Below are 15,465 nucleotides of genomic sequence, written 5' to 3'. Positions count from 1 at the left end.
ACCTGAAGTTCTCACAGGTACGCATGCCTTTTTTGAGGAGAGCAATCTCCGCATGCGTCCAGCGCTGTAATAAATATACTGGCTTTACAACTTTCACAAAGTTGTGGAGTACTTTTACTTTTCTCCGCAAAACAGTCACATCTCACAGCAGACACCAGGGAACACATTTTCATGGAGGCACTGGCATTGCGCCAGCTTCAAACCATGACAGTGAGTTACCCTGTTGTTGAAGGAAATCAGGTTTGACAAGCAGGACTTTTCCCTCAAGCCCTCCTGGCTGTGACCAATGACTACGTTGTCCTCCAGGTGTTTGCCAACACCCCCCAGAATAATCTTTGTTATGATTTTACTGGGCATGGATTTGAAACAGACAGGCCTGTAATTTCTAGGGTCCTTCTTGCCCTTCTTGAAAATCAGGACAATGTTCACCAGCCTCAGGACAGCTCTGACCTCTCCACATTCCCAAGACTGCTCAAAAATCATCAAGAGAGGTTTTGCAATGATGTCAGCCATCTCTTTGAGAATTCTTGGCTGAATCCCATCAGGCCCACAGGTTTGTATGGATCAAGCTGGAGCAGTAGATCCTGCACAAGTTCAGGTTCGACTGGGAGTTGATCATTCTCACAGTCATGGACCTCCAGCTCAGGGCACTGAGACCCCCTTGGTCTGTCATACAGGTTGAAGACAGAGGCAAAGAATGTGTTAAACACCTCTGCCTTGTCCATGTCCCTGTTTGTGAGATGACCATCCTCATCCTGAAAAGGGCTGATGTTATTTCTACACTGCCTATTGCCATTAACATATTTAAAAAAACCTCTTTTTATTGTCCCCCCACAATTATTTTTTGTTTAGTCTAGAGAAGAGAAGACTGAGATGGGATGCCATCAATGCATATAAAGATCTCAAATGTGGGTTCCAAGAGGATGGTGCCAGACTATTCAGTGGTGCTTAGCAACAAAATGAGGAGCAAGGGCCATAAACTAAAACACATGAAGGTGCACCTCAGCATGAGGAAGAATTTTTTTATGTTGAGGGTGGCAGAGCACTGGAACAGGCTGTCCAGAGAGGTAATGGAATATAAGACTTCTCTGTTCTTTAAAGAAAAAAAAATCAAGACAAAATTGGTTTTCAAGTCTTCTCCCAGAGGACAGATGCTGTGCCTGAGTGCTCTGCAATGAGTGTTAAAGCCCTTTTTCCTCTGCTTCCTGAGAAATCAGGGAGTGGGAAAAACCAAGAGGGCACTACCCTAAGCCTTATATTACTGATGGGCTTTACCACTGTGTTGGGTTTGCATGTCTAAGCTTTGGTAGTAGGAGGGTGTGTTGGTTTATTACAGCCTGGTTTTTGGTAGCAGGGGGGCCACGGAGGTGGCTTCTGTGAGAAGCTGCTAGAAGTTTCCTTCATGTCCAGCAGAGCCAATCTGTAGCTGCTTCAAATACAAGGTTGTGCCTATTAGAAATGGTGGTAATGCCTCTGTGATAACATGTTTAAGAAGAAGAAGGGAAAAAAAAAAGGAAAAAAGTTATTGCGCAGTTGTAATTGCAACCAGAGAAGAGCAGGGTGAGAATATGTGAGAGGAACAGCTCTGCAGACACCAAGGTCAGTGGAGAAGGAGTGGGAGGAGGTGCTCCAGGCACTGGATCTAGGATTCCTCTGCAGCCTGCGGTGAAGACCAGAGTAAAGCAGCTGTCCTCCTGCAGCCCATGGATGTCCGTCCACAGGGATGCAAACATCCACCTGCAGCCCATGGAGGAGGCCTGTGCTGGAGCAGAGGGATACCTGAGAGGAGGCTGTGAACCTGTGGGAGACCTGTGGAGAGAGGGGTCCACACTGGAGCATCTTGTCCTTGAAGGATTGCACCCTGTGGAAGGATGACCCACGTGGCAGCAGTTTGGGGAGGACTATTGCCAGTGGGATGGACTCATGTTGCAGCAGTTCTCAGAGACCTGTTGCTTGTGAGATGGACTCACATTGGAGAAGTTCGCAGAGAACTGTGTCTCATGGGAGGAACTCCATGCCTGGAGCAGGGGAACAATTCCTTTCCCTGAGCAGAGGGAGAAACAATGGGTGATGAACTGACCATAACTCCCATTCCCTGTCTCCTTGCACTGCTGGGGTAGGAGGTAGAGCTGGGAAGGAGAGAGGGATGAAGGGAAGGTGTGTTTAAGGGTTTATTTTACTTCTTATTACACTGCTCTGATTTTGTTAGGAATAAATTCAATTAATATTTCTAATTTGAGCCTGTTTTACCCATGACAGTATTTGACGAGTGATCTCTCCCTGTCCTTATCTCAGCTCATGAACTCGTCATTATATTTTCTCTTTCCTGCCCTGCTATAGAGGGGAGTGAGAGAGTAGCTTGGTGGGTGCCTGGCATCCAGCTAGAATCAACCCACTGCAACCATCTTAATCAAGTTCAGCTGCTCATAATTCTATCAAGCACCATTGCTACTAATGAAGCTGACCCAACACAGGGTGCCGTCACCATGCAAATCTCCTGGGCTTGAATCCACAAAGCAGAAAATAAATTTTCTAGACAAGTCCAGTGCACCCAGCAATCATTTTGCTGCTGAGTACACAGAAAAGCTGAAGCTCCTGTTTGTTCCTACTGATACTCCATGTGCAGAATAAAAACCACAATCGCAGACAACCAGATGAAAATTCAAATAATACTGAACCACAGCATCACAACCTAAGCTGTACCAGGGTAGGTTTAAGTTGGACATTAGGAAGAAGTTCTTCACAGAAAGTGTGTTTGGGTGTTAGAATGGGCTGCCCAGGGAGGTGGTGGGGTCACTGTCCCTGGAGGTGTTTAAGAAAAGACTGGATGTGGCACTTAGTGCCATGGTCTAGTTGACAAGGTAGTGTTAGGTCATAGGTTGGACTTGATGACCTTGGAGATCTTTTTCAACCTAGTTAATTCTGTGATTCTGTGTTTTAATAAGCAGTGTCAGTAGATGACAAATAAGGAGACCACCAAGTCATCTTCATCATTCAGGGAGGGATGCAACAGAATGGCATTTCTGTGTACCAGCCCCCTTACTCTCTGGGCATTTCCTCGTCCAGGAGGCATCTTGCTTTCACCTCCCAGCAGTTGCCTTTTCCTTTGGGATGCTCTATCACAGAGCAACCCAGGTATCCCGGAGCAACCTGGAGACCCCTGGGCAAACTCTCCCCCTGGAATATGCCACCCATCCCTCAATGATGTGGTGCCACTTACATCAACCACGGGACAGAGTTGCTCTTGTACATTGCACACCTGGAAACACTGGACAGCAAATTCAGCTAGTTAGAAGCCAGGCTCAAAACCTCTAGTTTTGGCTTTTTCTATTTTTCCCCTCTTCTTTTTTCCTCCTTTTTTCCATGCATTGCTTGTCTTCTCTTTACTAGTCACCAAAGAAGAACATGAACTTCCATTTCTCCCTTGCCCTGTATGTTATTAGGCCCGACTGTAACAGGCCTGGATTAAAATGTATAATTATAGCTATGACAGTAACTACAATAAAGCACTCCTTCAATAGAAAAAAAAATTATTATATTAAAAAAAGGGTTATAGTGGCTGAGGGATAATGGTGACTTGAAAAGCAAGGGCCACAGAATTCCCTGTTTCTTAGAGCTCCCAGCTCAGAGGACATGATTCTCAATCCATCGAGAAGATTACTGGCAAGCTGATGATGGCTATGTTACTTCTGCAGTGGCATTTGGGCTCCTTTAAAATAGTCCTGCTGCAGAATCCTCACATAAACCATTAGTAAGCTTTTGGGAAGGCGTTGCTTTCCTCATCTCTGAGCTGCTTACAATTGTTCATTCGATGATACAGTTAAACAAGAAGAAATCACAAATAATAAAGGAAAAAAAAAACCCAGTGCAAATAAGAAAGTCATCCCGCTCTCCAATCCACTTTCAAAGGGGTGGCAAGTAAGTGGAGGGGCACACAGAAAGTCAAAGACAGGATGGGAATCTAGCACAAGACCCTCTGGACAAAAGCCATCACTTATGAGTGTCTAGTATAGTGTGTATCTAGCTTTGTCCTCCCAAGACATCTGCTGCCTGCTGTTTCCTGCCACTTGGCCAAGGGCAAGGCAGGAGGACAGCAAAAAACAATAATAGCCCCCACTTGGATTAGTTGTTTGTGTTTTTTCATTTCCAAATTCTCTGTCTTCTTTTGAAAGTCAAACAATAACCTGGTGGGCATGTTGCTGCTTCTTGAGCAATGAGTTCAGAAAAAGAAACCTGACGCAGCTGAAAAAGAAACATACTTCTCCATCCCCATCCCATGAATGTATTCTCAAGCATGCTGGGGGTTGCTCTTCTGGGGAATTTAAATCAGAAAAGCTTTTGCCAGATCTCGTCAAGGTGCATGTCTTCTTCCTGTTCCTTCCCACCCCACCTTGTCCTGCCCCTCAGGCTGTCAGTTTTTGGATGGTCTTGTTGTAGTACTGAATGATGGTGGGCATCAGGGGGTTCCAGCAGTTGGCATGCAGCTCAATGACTTCCAGCAGCAGGGACCGTGTCAGCATGGACTCGGAGGGACACAGCATCTTGTCACGTGCTATCGCCAGCAGCTCTGTCATCATCTCGGGCAGCTGCTCCTCCAGTAACCGGCCGCTGCTCTGCAGCTGTCAGGAGAAGAAGGGGTCAGCCATGGCTTATTGATCCTTGTGTGTCCCAAGCTGAGACATTCTATGATTCTATCATTCTATAATATTCAGACACTCCACTGGCTTTTACAAACAGGCTCCATCCCTCCAATTCTTCCCTGCTTGGTGGGGTAGAGCCATCAGGCAAGGTTATAAGGCATTATGACTTTTGAAAACCAAATCCATGTGGCAGAAAGCTCCAAGAGCATGAAGGGCAAGGTTTTGAAAAGCATCTGCACTGGGCTGCTAGAGGAGCAAATGGTCCAGCTACTGCTGATATAAAAGGAAGATTGCTTTTGAAAAAAAAAGTAATCCCACCTAAAAATCATGCTATTGTCAAAACAAATTGCAGGCTGTGATGTGTTTTTCTTGTCTTCTACCTGGCCCTTCATTTACTTGCTGATTCACAGCTCACAGTAACTCCCAGTCATTAATTGTAATAAGCAGAGCCCTCCTGTATGCATAACAAATCCCACCCTGACAAGATCTGCATTTATACCTGTCATGCTACTTCACTGAGGACAGCCAAGGGGTTTTTCTTAAACAATTACTCCTTGGAGAGCCTCCGTGGAGCAGCATATGCCTTAGGTGGTTCCACAGAGAAGGTCCAAGCTGGGACTGGACGGCAGTGAGTCCACCATCATGGAAGATTAGTGGGTCTTGAATGCAGAGCTCCTCAAAGTCTTCACCTTAAAAATTCAAACCCTTCTCCTCAGTTGCTTGTCACTTTGCTGAATTTCAACCATTTGGGCTATAATTTCAATCACTCTCTGCAAGGAAAGCATCCATCCTCACAGGCAAATCAATTCCCAAAAAAGATACTAATGAAACTCTTCCATATTTATACCAGCATTTCCCTGCAAATATGCTGCTGAGCTAAACAAACTTGTCTGTGTGACCCATGGGGCAGTTTTTTCTCCAATACAGGTGTTTTTGTGCTTAAAAAATAAGTGCAGGGTGAGATTCAAAGGAACCAGGATGACATAATTTTGTGATGGGACTCTGGCTACCAAACCTTTTGCATCCATGTACATGCATCACAAGTCCAGTGATAGAATCTCAAGGGCCATCTCTTATCTCACAGTAGTGTCTTTTATCTACTCCGCTCTCATGAAACCCCAACTGGAGTACTGCATCCAGCTCTGAGGTCCACAGGACAGGAAAGACATGGGCTTGTTAAAGAAGGTCCAGAGGATGCCACAAAAGTGGTCAGAGGACTGGAGCAGCTCTCCTAAGAGGACAGGCTGAGAGAGTTGAGGTTGTTCAGCCTGGAGAAGAGAAAGCACCAGGGAGACCTTAGAGCACTTTCCATTATCTAAAGGGGATACAGGAGAGCTGGAGAGGGACTTTGAACAAGGGCATGTAGAGATAGGACAAGGGGCAATGGTTTCAAGCTGACAGAGGGCAGGTTTAGATTAGATATTGGGAAAAAATTATTTCCTGTGAAGGTGGTGAGGCACTGGCACAGGTTGCCCAGAGAAGCTGTGGACGAGCTATTCCTGGAAACAGGTTCAGGTTTTAAGGTCATGTTGGACAGAACTCTGAGCAATCTGATCTATTTGAAGATGTCCCTGCCCATGGTAGGGGGTTGGATTAGATGCTCTTTAAAGGTCCCTTCCAACCCAAACCATTTGGTGATTCCATAATGCAAAGGGGCAACACAGCTGTTTGGGTTTGGAAACATCTAATAGCTGCTTGACATGTATGTGGCCAAGGACAGAAGCAGCAGAGCAGTGAGGACTGGGGCAGGTGGTGCAGGTGCTTCCCTACCTCCATGGAGCAGCAAAGCACAGCATCTTCCTTCACATCCTGAGATTGTAACAACTGCAAAAGAGAAGAGAGAGGTGGTGAGAAATGCATGACCTCCTCTTCCTCTCTTACAACCTTCCTTTCATCTCTTCATCCAGCTTGACTTTTGCCAGTTCCAGGAGGAAAGGACATAAAATCAGAAAAGGGAGGAGGAAAGATATAATCAACACAGAAAATTAAGATAAACAGTGACAAAATGCAGGGTAAAGGGTATCACCAGCCTACCCACTGCTGAGAGCAAGCAAGCAGGACAGAATGTAGACTTTAGATTAACAGCTTTCAAAATCAAATTATTTAGGTGTAGTGGGTTGACCTTGGCTGGGTGCCAGGTGCCCACTCGGTTGCTCTATCACTCCCTTTCCCACTGGGACAGGGGAGACAATAAGATGGAGAACAACCAGCAGGGTAAGATAAGGCAGTTTTATTACAGTAAAAGAAAGAAATGAGTGGAGATCTGTGCATGCAAGAGCTAAAGAGGAAAAAAAGTCAGTCTCTACTTTGGCATGCATAACAGTTCCTTCAGAAGGCAAACATTGAAAACTCATGAATGCTACCCCTTCCTCCTCTCTCCCTTAGCTTATATATCTGAGCTGATGTCATATGGTTTGTAATATCCCTTTGGCTAATTTGGGTCAGCTGGCCTGGTTGTGTCCCCTCCCAGGATCTTGCCCACTCCCATCCCCTTTGATGGGAGAAGGAATGTCAGAGGGACAGCATTGCTCATCAGTGGCCAAAACACTGGTTATCAACACTCGTCCAGCTACCAGTGCAAAGCACAGCGCTGTGAACTTTACCTCCATCAGACCCAATACATTACGTTACATAGCTTTTTTAATTCCACAACAGGCAATGAGAAAACACACTAGTTTCACATACACAGTGACTAAATGCAGCCATCAGACAACAGCATTTTTTATTTGGAAGGGAAGCACTCTGCCCCAGAGGCATTCCCCCCTCACTGAACCTTTTCATCCCTGTGAGGCCACTTATAACAGACACAAAATTACCTGATGGCAAAGCATTACATCCAATACACTGTAACACGGCTCCCTCTAGACAGATTCTATAGTGATGCAAGTGCAATGAGTGCCAACAAAACTATGGTGTCTTAAGTGTAGTGACTCCAATCCTACTCTGCTGTCCATTAACTTTGCATTATAAACACGAGCTTGTAAGCACCAGCAACTTTCAATAGAGACCCGAAATGTTGTTGGGCATGGCATGGGATGGCGAAGGAAGATGCTCACTTAGTGGTTCAGACTCAGGGTTGTCGTAGTTACAGGAAAAAGGGTGCCAATATGGGTGCAACCAAACTGTATTCTAGGGACATCTACATAATTTCTGATAAGCTGTTAATGATTGGTTGTTCACAGTAGCTACCCAGGGCACACCCAATCCCTCAGGCTACAATCTGGATGAGGCAAACCCTGCCAGATGGGGTAGTGTTTCTTTATCTTCACAAACGACCCAGCAGTGATAACTCCCTCCAGGGGAGTATCAACACGGTTACACCCATCCTGAAGGCACCATCTCTGCTAATGGGCCATAATGGCTCAGCAGCCAGCTGCAATGCCCATCAAAGACTCCCCAAAATATCCTATGACTCACAGGATTACATCATTCCATTACGAAACTCCCTGCCCTGGAGGAGGTACTGAGCATTCCTGCCTCGACTTGGGGGTATATAATCTGGGGGTTTGAGGACTGGACACCACCACCACTGGACAGCTCCATAGGACCTGAACTTCCACTGGAGGACCAGACCTTCCACAGGACCACTGCATTTGGCAAGACTGCGACCATCACTTCAACAGCACTGCAACCACCACCTAATCAGACTGCAATCACCACCCTGACCAACAGGGTGCCAGGTTGCACTCTTAGTGTTTTTAAGCCAGTTTTTCTGTATCATTGCATTCATTGTAATCTTTCTATAAATTTTAACACTGACCTGAAATCTCTCTCAAGGTATTTGTGTGGGGTTCATTTCTCACACTGGATTACTTGCAAACCAGCACAAGGGTGTACAGTGAGGGTCAATGCCTCTTCCTGACAATGGCAAAGCATAGGAGCTAAGCATCTCACCCCACAAACCTTGAAACCTGTCACAGTCATCTTTTGTGAAAAATCCTTTCTTTAGGATTTTTCCCTCTTTTGGGAAGCCGAGGCCCCAGAAAGAGAATGCAAACAATGATTATCTGCTGCTGTGGAATGCAACAGGTGCACCTGTGATTGGCCCATGTTGCATGTGTACAATTAAGGGCCAGTCAGAGACTGAGCTCTCTCAGGGAGAATCAGAGAGAGCTCCTTTGTTGATTCATTCCTTTTTCTATTCTTAGCTTAGCAGCTTCTGAACTTTTCGCTCTATTCCTATTAGTATAGTGATAATGTAACATATATCATATAATAATAAATCCAGCCTTCTGATCATGGAGTCAAGATTCTTGTCTCTCTCTTCACCCCTGAAAAACCCTTGCAAGCTCAGTAACAGAAACCATTAGCAAGGACCCTGAAAAAGGGATCAGAAATACCTATTTTCCACTGTTTTTATCTTTATGACTTTGTTACACACACAAAGATGCTGTTTCATGTATTTTGCTAAAAACACAATTGTTCTAGTAGATAAAATACTGACACAGGAATTGAGAGACACGTACCATGCTATGCAAGCAAAGCCATTTTATTACACAAGATCGCACAGGCCAGATAGGGCTGTTGAAGGCTGAGTGGGTTTTACTGACCACCCCTTGGCTCTCCAGCTCTCGGATCATTTTGTGGATGGGGATCACGGCATCTCGATTCGTCCGGTACTGCCTGCGGTGCACTGTTGAGGTGGCAATTGGCACTCGTTGTTCCTCTACCTTCAAGAGTCCTACTGCAGATGGGTTCTCTGATAGTCCAGACAAGGTATTCAATTGTTTAATACCCTCTATCTCCACTGCAGCTATTCCAAAAGCCCACCTGAATCCCTTAGGATCTTTGTAATAGCCATTCCGGAGGAAGTCTATGCCCAAAATACACGGAGCCTCTGGACCAGTCACAATCGGATGTTCCTGCCACTCCTTCCCAGTCAAGCTCACCTCAGCTTCCAACAAAGTCAACTGTTGTGATCCCCCCGTCACTCCAGCAATGGAAACAGGTTCTGTCCCCACGTGTTCCGATGGCATTAAGGTACACTGTGATCCAGTGTCAACCAATGCTTCATAGTCTTGTGGCTCTGATGTGCCAGGCCATCTGATCCACACCTTCCAGAAAACCCGGTTCTCCTGTGCCTCTTCCTGGCTGGAGGCAGGGCCCCTCTAAGCCAGATTGTCCTTCTTTCCTTGGGCATATGCCTTAGAAGTTCCTTCAAGGGGATCGGACATGTCATCGTCATCAGCATACTTAACATCTCGGCTACGAGCGACCGGAGCTGCTATCCTTTTGGTGATACTTTCTCTTTTCTTCAAATCACGCACCCGTTGTGCCAAAGCAGCGGTGGGTTTTCCGTCCCATCTCCTCATGTCTTCTCCAGACTCACGCAGAAAAGCCCATAACTCAGCCCGTGGGATGTACCTTCTCTCCCCATCAAAGGAGCGCCAGTGTTGGACACCAGGGCCTCTAATTTGTACAGCTGAGATTTGAATAAGGTCCTCCTTAATCTCTTCCCGGAGTTTCTTATGATTCTCCTCTATTTTGTCCTCTAGTTTCTGCAGTCGGGTTTCCACTGCTGCAATTCTGGCATGAGTTGGGCCATGCACAGCATCTGCATACGCTCGAAGCTTCTTTGCCATATCGAGCACAGTCTCATATGTATCATCCCGCTTCATTATTGCTAGGGCAGAAGCGTATTCAGGTGGCCCAAGTCGCACAAGTTTCCTCCACATTACAGGTGTGCATGGTACCAGGTCCGGATTCCTAGTTGTTGTATCATCTGAGAAAATGAGCTCTGCCACCGCCATCTCTCTCAGGCGTTGGATCCCCTGTTCTATGGTCTTCCACCGTGTCTGCTGCATATAGAGATCATCCGTACACAGGTATCGTTCTGCTACGCTTCTTAGGACCCATTCCCAGAGGCTGTGAGGGTTAGCCCCCCTCATCATACCTTGATCGATGACAGGATCATGTGACAGGGATCCCAAATGCCTCGCTTCAGTACCATCCAAAATCGTAACCTCCCCTGCAGCATCCCAAAGGCGGACTAACCAACTAATTATAGATTCGTCAGGTTGTCGTCTGTAATCCTTTCTTAGGCCTCTGAGGTCCTTCAGAGAAAAGGAGTCAATATTAGCTCCAGATTCTGTGCCCCTTGATGTGGCCTCTGATTTTGGTGAGGGTCCTTCTCCTGCATCATCATCATCATCCTCCACCTTTCGATCAGTCTTGCCTTTACATTTTCCACCTCTTGTATTAGCTGCAACAGCCATGGTTTGGGGCCTATTGTCTGATTCAGCTGCTAGCCTGGAGCCTGGGATGTTAGCTGCAGCCTGGGTCACTGGGATAGTAACTAACTTATCTCCCTGTTCCCTTTCTGCTATCTGCTGCTCCACAGTATCTAGCAGAGTACGGTAAACAAACACCAAGGCCCAGCTCACTGCAGTAACCCTTTCCTCCTTAGTATTACCATGGCACTTCTCCCTCAAATACTTTGCCACCTCGACTGGATCCTGAATTTGATCAGATGGAAAGTCCCAGTCTATAGGATCGGAAAATTCCTTTAAAGTCTGGCCCATGTCCTCCCATTTCCCACTCCAGTCAAGATTTTTCCTGCTTTGTTTTACTCCTAAGTCAGGAGTGTCTCTAACCCCTCTAGAAATCTCTGTCTTCATTTTATACACACTCCAGACAGTATAGAAAAGGCTTAATAAATTAAATGCCAGAAAGATGGTTTCTTTCAAACTCAGGGGAAATTCAGTATTTTCTAATAGAGATGTCAACAATTTGGAGGACAAGAAGGAGGACAAAGGCTGAAAAGCCCCTTCCCCTTCTTCTCCCCAAACAAACTGAGTAAACAACCACAACAACAATCCATACATTCCTGAAATAAAGTCCAGCATTTTTATCCGACACATCATCACACATAAGACCAGCACAATGACTATTCTGGTTAGTGCCCCCCGCTTACAAAAGCTACTTAATAGGGACAACATCAGAGCTATTTTTGGGTAAGGAAATAACCCCAGGGACCACAAAAGTATTAAAACTTCAAAAACCCCTAGGGACCAGAAATACCGGCAAGCTTCCACTCCAAATGACATTATGAATCACCAATATGCCCACCAAAATAGCCAAAACCAAAATATTATTGTTATAGGTTTTTTTCCCACTGTTTTTTGGCCTCCGTTTCCCGGCCAATGCACCAAAAAATATATTGTCCTGGTTTAGGACAAATTAGGGGAAATCTCCAAAAGGGAGCCCCCCAAACAAAACAAACCTCCAACCACCCCTCCCCCAACACCGGGTTCGGGAAGGAATTTCTCGGAGGAGCAAAGTGGAAAACAAAACCTATTTATTTACAAGTAACAAAAGAACACTCCCCAACACAAGAAAAGGAAAGAAACAGACTGTGTATGGTGAGGGCGCCAGGCTTCTCTTGCAAGCTCCAGGTGTCCTGGACGTCTCAGGTCAGGTCCGGAGCCGGTCCAGTATCTTCAGGGGAGGGTAAGAAAGAGGGAACAAAAGAAAAGAAAAAAAAACAGCGCAAAAAGCAGAAAGCAAGCAAGCAAAGCGGCTAGCCAAGCCAAGCAGCAAAAAGCCAAAAGCCAAAAAGGCCTGGTCAAACACTCCCCCCCTCTCTTCCCCGCCCCGCCGCAGCAAGACGGCCGGGGGGGGGGGGGGAAGAGAGAAAAGGCACAGCTGCCAGACACAACACACGATATTGGGATAAAGGCTGTCAACCCACGACAACCAGCTGCCAGAGCCCTAACAGACCCACCACAGAATTGGATAAACTGGGTTCTTACCACGCAATTTGATGAATCCATACCACTGAGTAGTACAACCTGTTGTGCTTGTAGTAATATGTTTTGCTGGGCTTGGGTTGCTCTAAAGTGTGCTGGGTGCGGGTATACTTACTGGTATGATCAAGCACTTGTGTGGCAAATTTGGTGTTGGAGGTGTCGTAGCCAATGGGTAAGAGAACGTAATTGGATTAGAGCGTTAAGTAAACTTACAGGTTTGCCAGGAAGGGAGGGGCTTAAGTTGTATGAAAGTGCAGAACAGATAATTACTGCTTTTGTGAGGTGGCGTTTGAATCATGAACTAAAGGGACTAGAAATAAAGAGAAATTCTCACATTGTAGCTGCCCGGTGTAGACAACAAGTCCCACTGACCCAAACATCTGTGGTAGGGCCCTTTGAGGGGGATCCTGACCAAGCATTAGATCAGTGCATTGAGAACCTTCAGAGATTGAGGGTAGGAGAGTGGGGAACAGCAAAACTCAAAACGGAAGGGAGAAAAGAAGTGAAAGCTACACGAGATGCATTTCATTGCTGCAGTTGGAGTTTGAAAAATGTGTTGCATAGGAATGTGTTGCATGAGTCTCTCTGATCATTTTGTTTTGGTTCACAGCAAGATTAGGGATATTCGAAAAGGAGTCCACAAGTTAAAGGAAGAAGAGCTAAGAATCAATGAATGGCTAAAGAGTTTAAAACTTGGGCTATTGTACGAGCGTATCAGCGCCCTACATGGTTAGAAATTGACGAAAGACTTCGTAAGTTAAAAGAAAAGGGGGGAATGAAGCCATTTATTATAATGAAATATAGTTTTTGAGAAATAAAAGAATTAAAAGACACTTAAAAGTATATCAAGGGAATCGCAGAAGTTAATAAATAACCTTAAATACACTATTAGGAAGAACTTTGATCAGATATCTAGATACGTTAATAAATAATCTAAAATACACTCACAGAAGAAACTTTGGAATTAGAATATTTGAAGAAACAGAAGTGGAAGCCAATAAGTTAAAGTGACCTGCCAAGCCGTTAGAATCAAGCCAATAAGTTAAAGTGACCTGCCAAGCCGTTAGGATCAAGCCAAGTACAACAGTAACTTCAGCCAAGCCATGGAAAAACACGCCAAAGATAACAGGAAGAAATCCAAATTAGGAAAAGCTTAAAATTTAACTAAGGAAGACCAGGAATTCACGAAGACCCCGCCTGCCTATGAATATGCATGTAATAAATGATGTAATCCCTGTTTAAAATTGTATAAAAACCCGCTTTTGCTGTACATAATTTAGAAATCCATTTTGTGATTTCTCCGACGCGTCGTAATAAAATACCTCCTGCTTATCTGACTTAGACTGAGTCTCTTAAGCAGTTATTCTTGCCTTTTGGGGCAAAATTCGGCATCACTGGGAATCATAGTCGAAGTCCATGCCTGTGGTAAGCTGACCAAGACTGAATGCCAGACACTCACCAAAGCCACTCTCATGCCACAAATTGACAGGGGAGAGAAAATGTAATGAAAGAAGTACTAGCACTTTTATGACCACAAACCTGAACTCAACCAATTGCATTCATCATGTGCAATCTAATTCATATTTACTTAAAATATTTTGATGCAAACACACTATACCCATGCCACTGAAGCCACTGAAACTGCAAATCAACATGTGCTGGTTGTCAGTTGCCCCTGTACAGAAGCAGAAGAAATGTACACAAAAGTCACCCTGTAAAAAAGCTTCAGCAAAGACAGTCAAGGAGGACGAGGAAAGCAAAGAGGACGATGAAGCAGAACCATCACAAGGGTAATTTTCAGGGTCATCATCACGGCCATCACAGGAACTAGAAGAGGATACAGAAGAGACAACCACCACTCTATCCCTATCCCTGAGTGAGCTGCAGGAAATAGAAGAAGATTTCAGCTGTCATCCATGTGAGCATATTACCGCCTGGCTGCTCTGGTGCTGGGACAACAGGGTCAACAGTGTGAAATTAGAGGGTAAGGAAGCCGAGTAGCTGGGATCACTTCCTAAGGAACCAGACACGGACAAAGCAATGGGAGAAAAGACACAAGTCTTTAGTCTCTGGAGGTGACTCTTATCAAGTGTGAGGGCAAGGTATCCCTATAGAAATGATATTCCATGTCACTCAGGCAAATGGACTGCAATAAAGGTATTCAATACCTGAGGGAATTTGCCATGGAAGATATTATCTATTTTGACTTGGACAATGCGCAGCTCCCCATGGATCCAGATGATGTCTTATGTCAGTGACCCATGTGGCAGAAATTTATGGAGTGCACCAACAGTGCATGAAACCCCTTGAAAATATTACTCTGGAAAGATGATGCACCACTGTCACTGTCATATTTTCTGAAAAATCCCTTTGCCAGGATTTCTTCTCCTGGGAAGCTGAGAAGCCTCAGACAAAAATTAAAACTATAATTATCTGATTGCTTCTCCTGTGTTTTGCTGCTTTGAAATGTGGTTGGAGATTGTTTATCCAACATGTGAATTGTTTTTTACTTAATGACGAATCACAGTCCAGCTGTGTCAAGGCTCTGGAGAGTCACGGGTTTTTCATTAGTATCTTGCTAAGCCTTCTGTAAGTATCCTTTCTCTATTCTTTAGTATAGTTTTAGTATAGTATAGTATAGTATAGTATAATATAATATAATATAATATAATATAATATAATATAAGCCTTCTAAGAACATGGAGTCAGATTCATCATTTCCTTCCTGCCATGGGGGACCCTGAAAATACCACACACCACCAACAGTGGGTGATACGATTTGGCAGCTCTGGGAATACGAAGACAGTATACCTTCCTGTGTTGTTGAGGCTGTGGAGAAGCTGTGAGATAAACTGACTCTGGAGTTCCAGCAATTCAGAGAGGATATGTTCTATTCCCTACCTGTATGGGTCCATATTTCAGCAACTGACAGCAGGCATCCTCTTGCTCAAGAGAGAGGATATAGAAGGTATACACCATGGGCTACTCTGTGGCTTTACCTACAGGACCACAGAGAGGATATGAGGAAGTGGGACGAACAACCCCCTCAATCCTAGATACACGGGTGAGGTAATTGC

At 45.0% G+C, this 15,465-nt stretch overlaps 1 pseudogene; it reads right to left on the bottom strand.

The window, feature by feature from the left end:
- Nucleotides 1-4,403: 4,403 nt before the first annotated feature.
- The window catches only part of LOC134431520 (CBP80/20-dependent translation initiation factor-like), a 184,208-nt pseudogene continuing 173,146 nt past the window's right edge, over nt 4,404-15,465 (bottom strand).

The sequence above is a fragment of the Melospiza melodia genome, chromosome W (assembly GCF_035770615.1).
Source record: "Melospiza melodia melodia isolate bMelMel2 chromosome W, bMelMel2.pri, whole genome shotgun sequence".
In the NCBI taxonomy this organism is placed as follows: domain Eukaryota; kingdom Metazoa; phylum Chordata; class Aves; order Passeriformes; family Passerellidae; genus Melospiza; species Melospiza melodia.
This window is presented reverse-complemented; position numbering and strand designations above follow the sequence as displayed.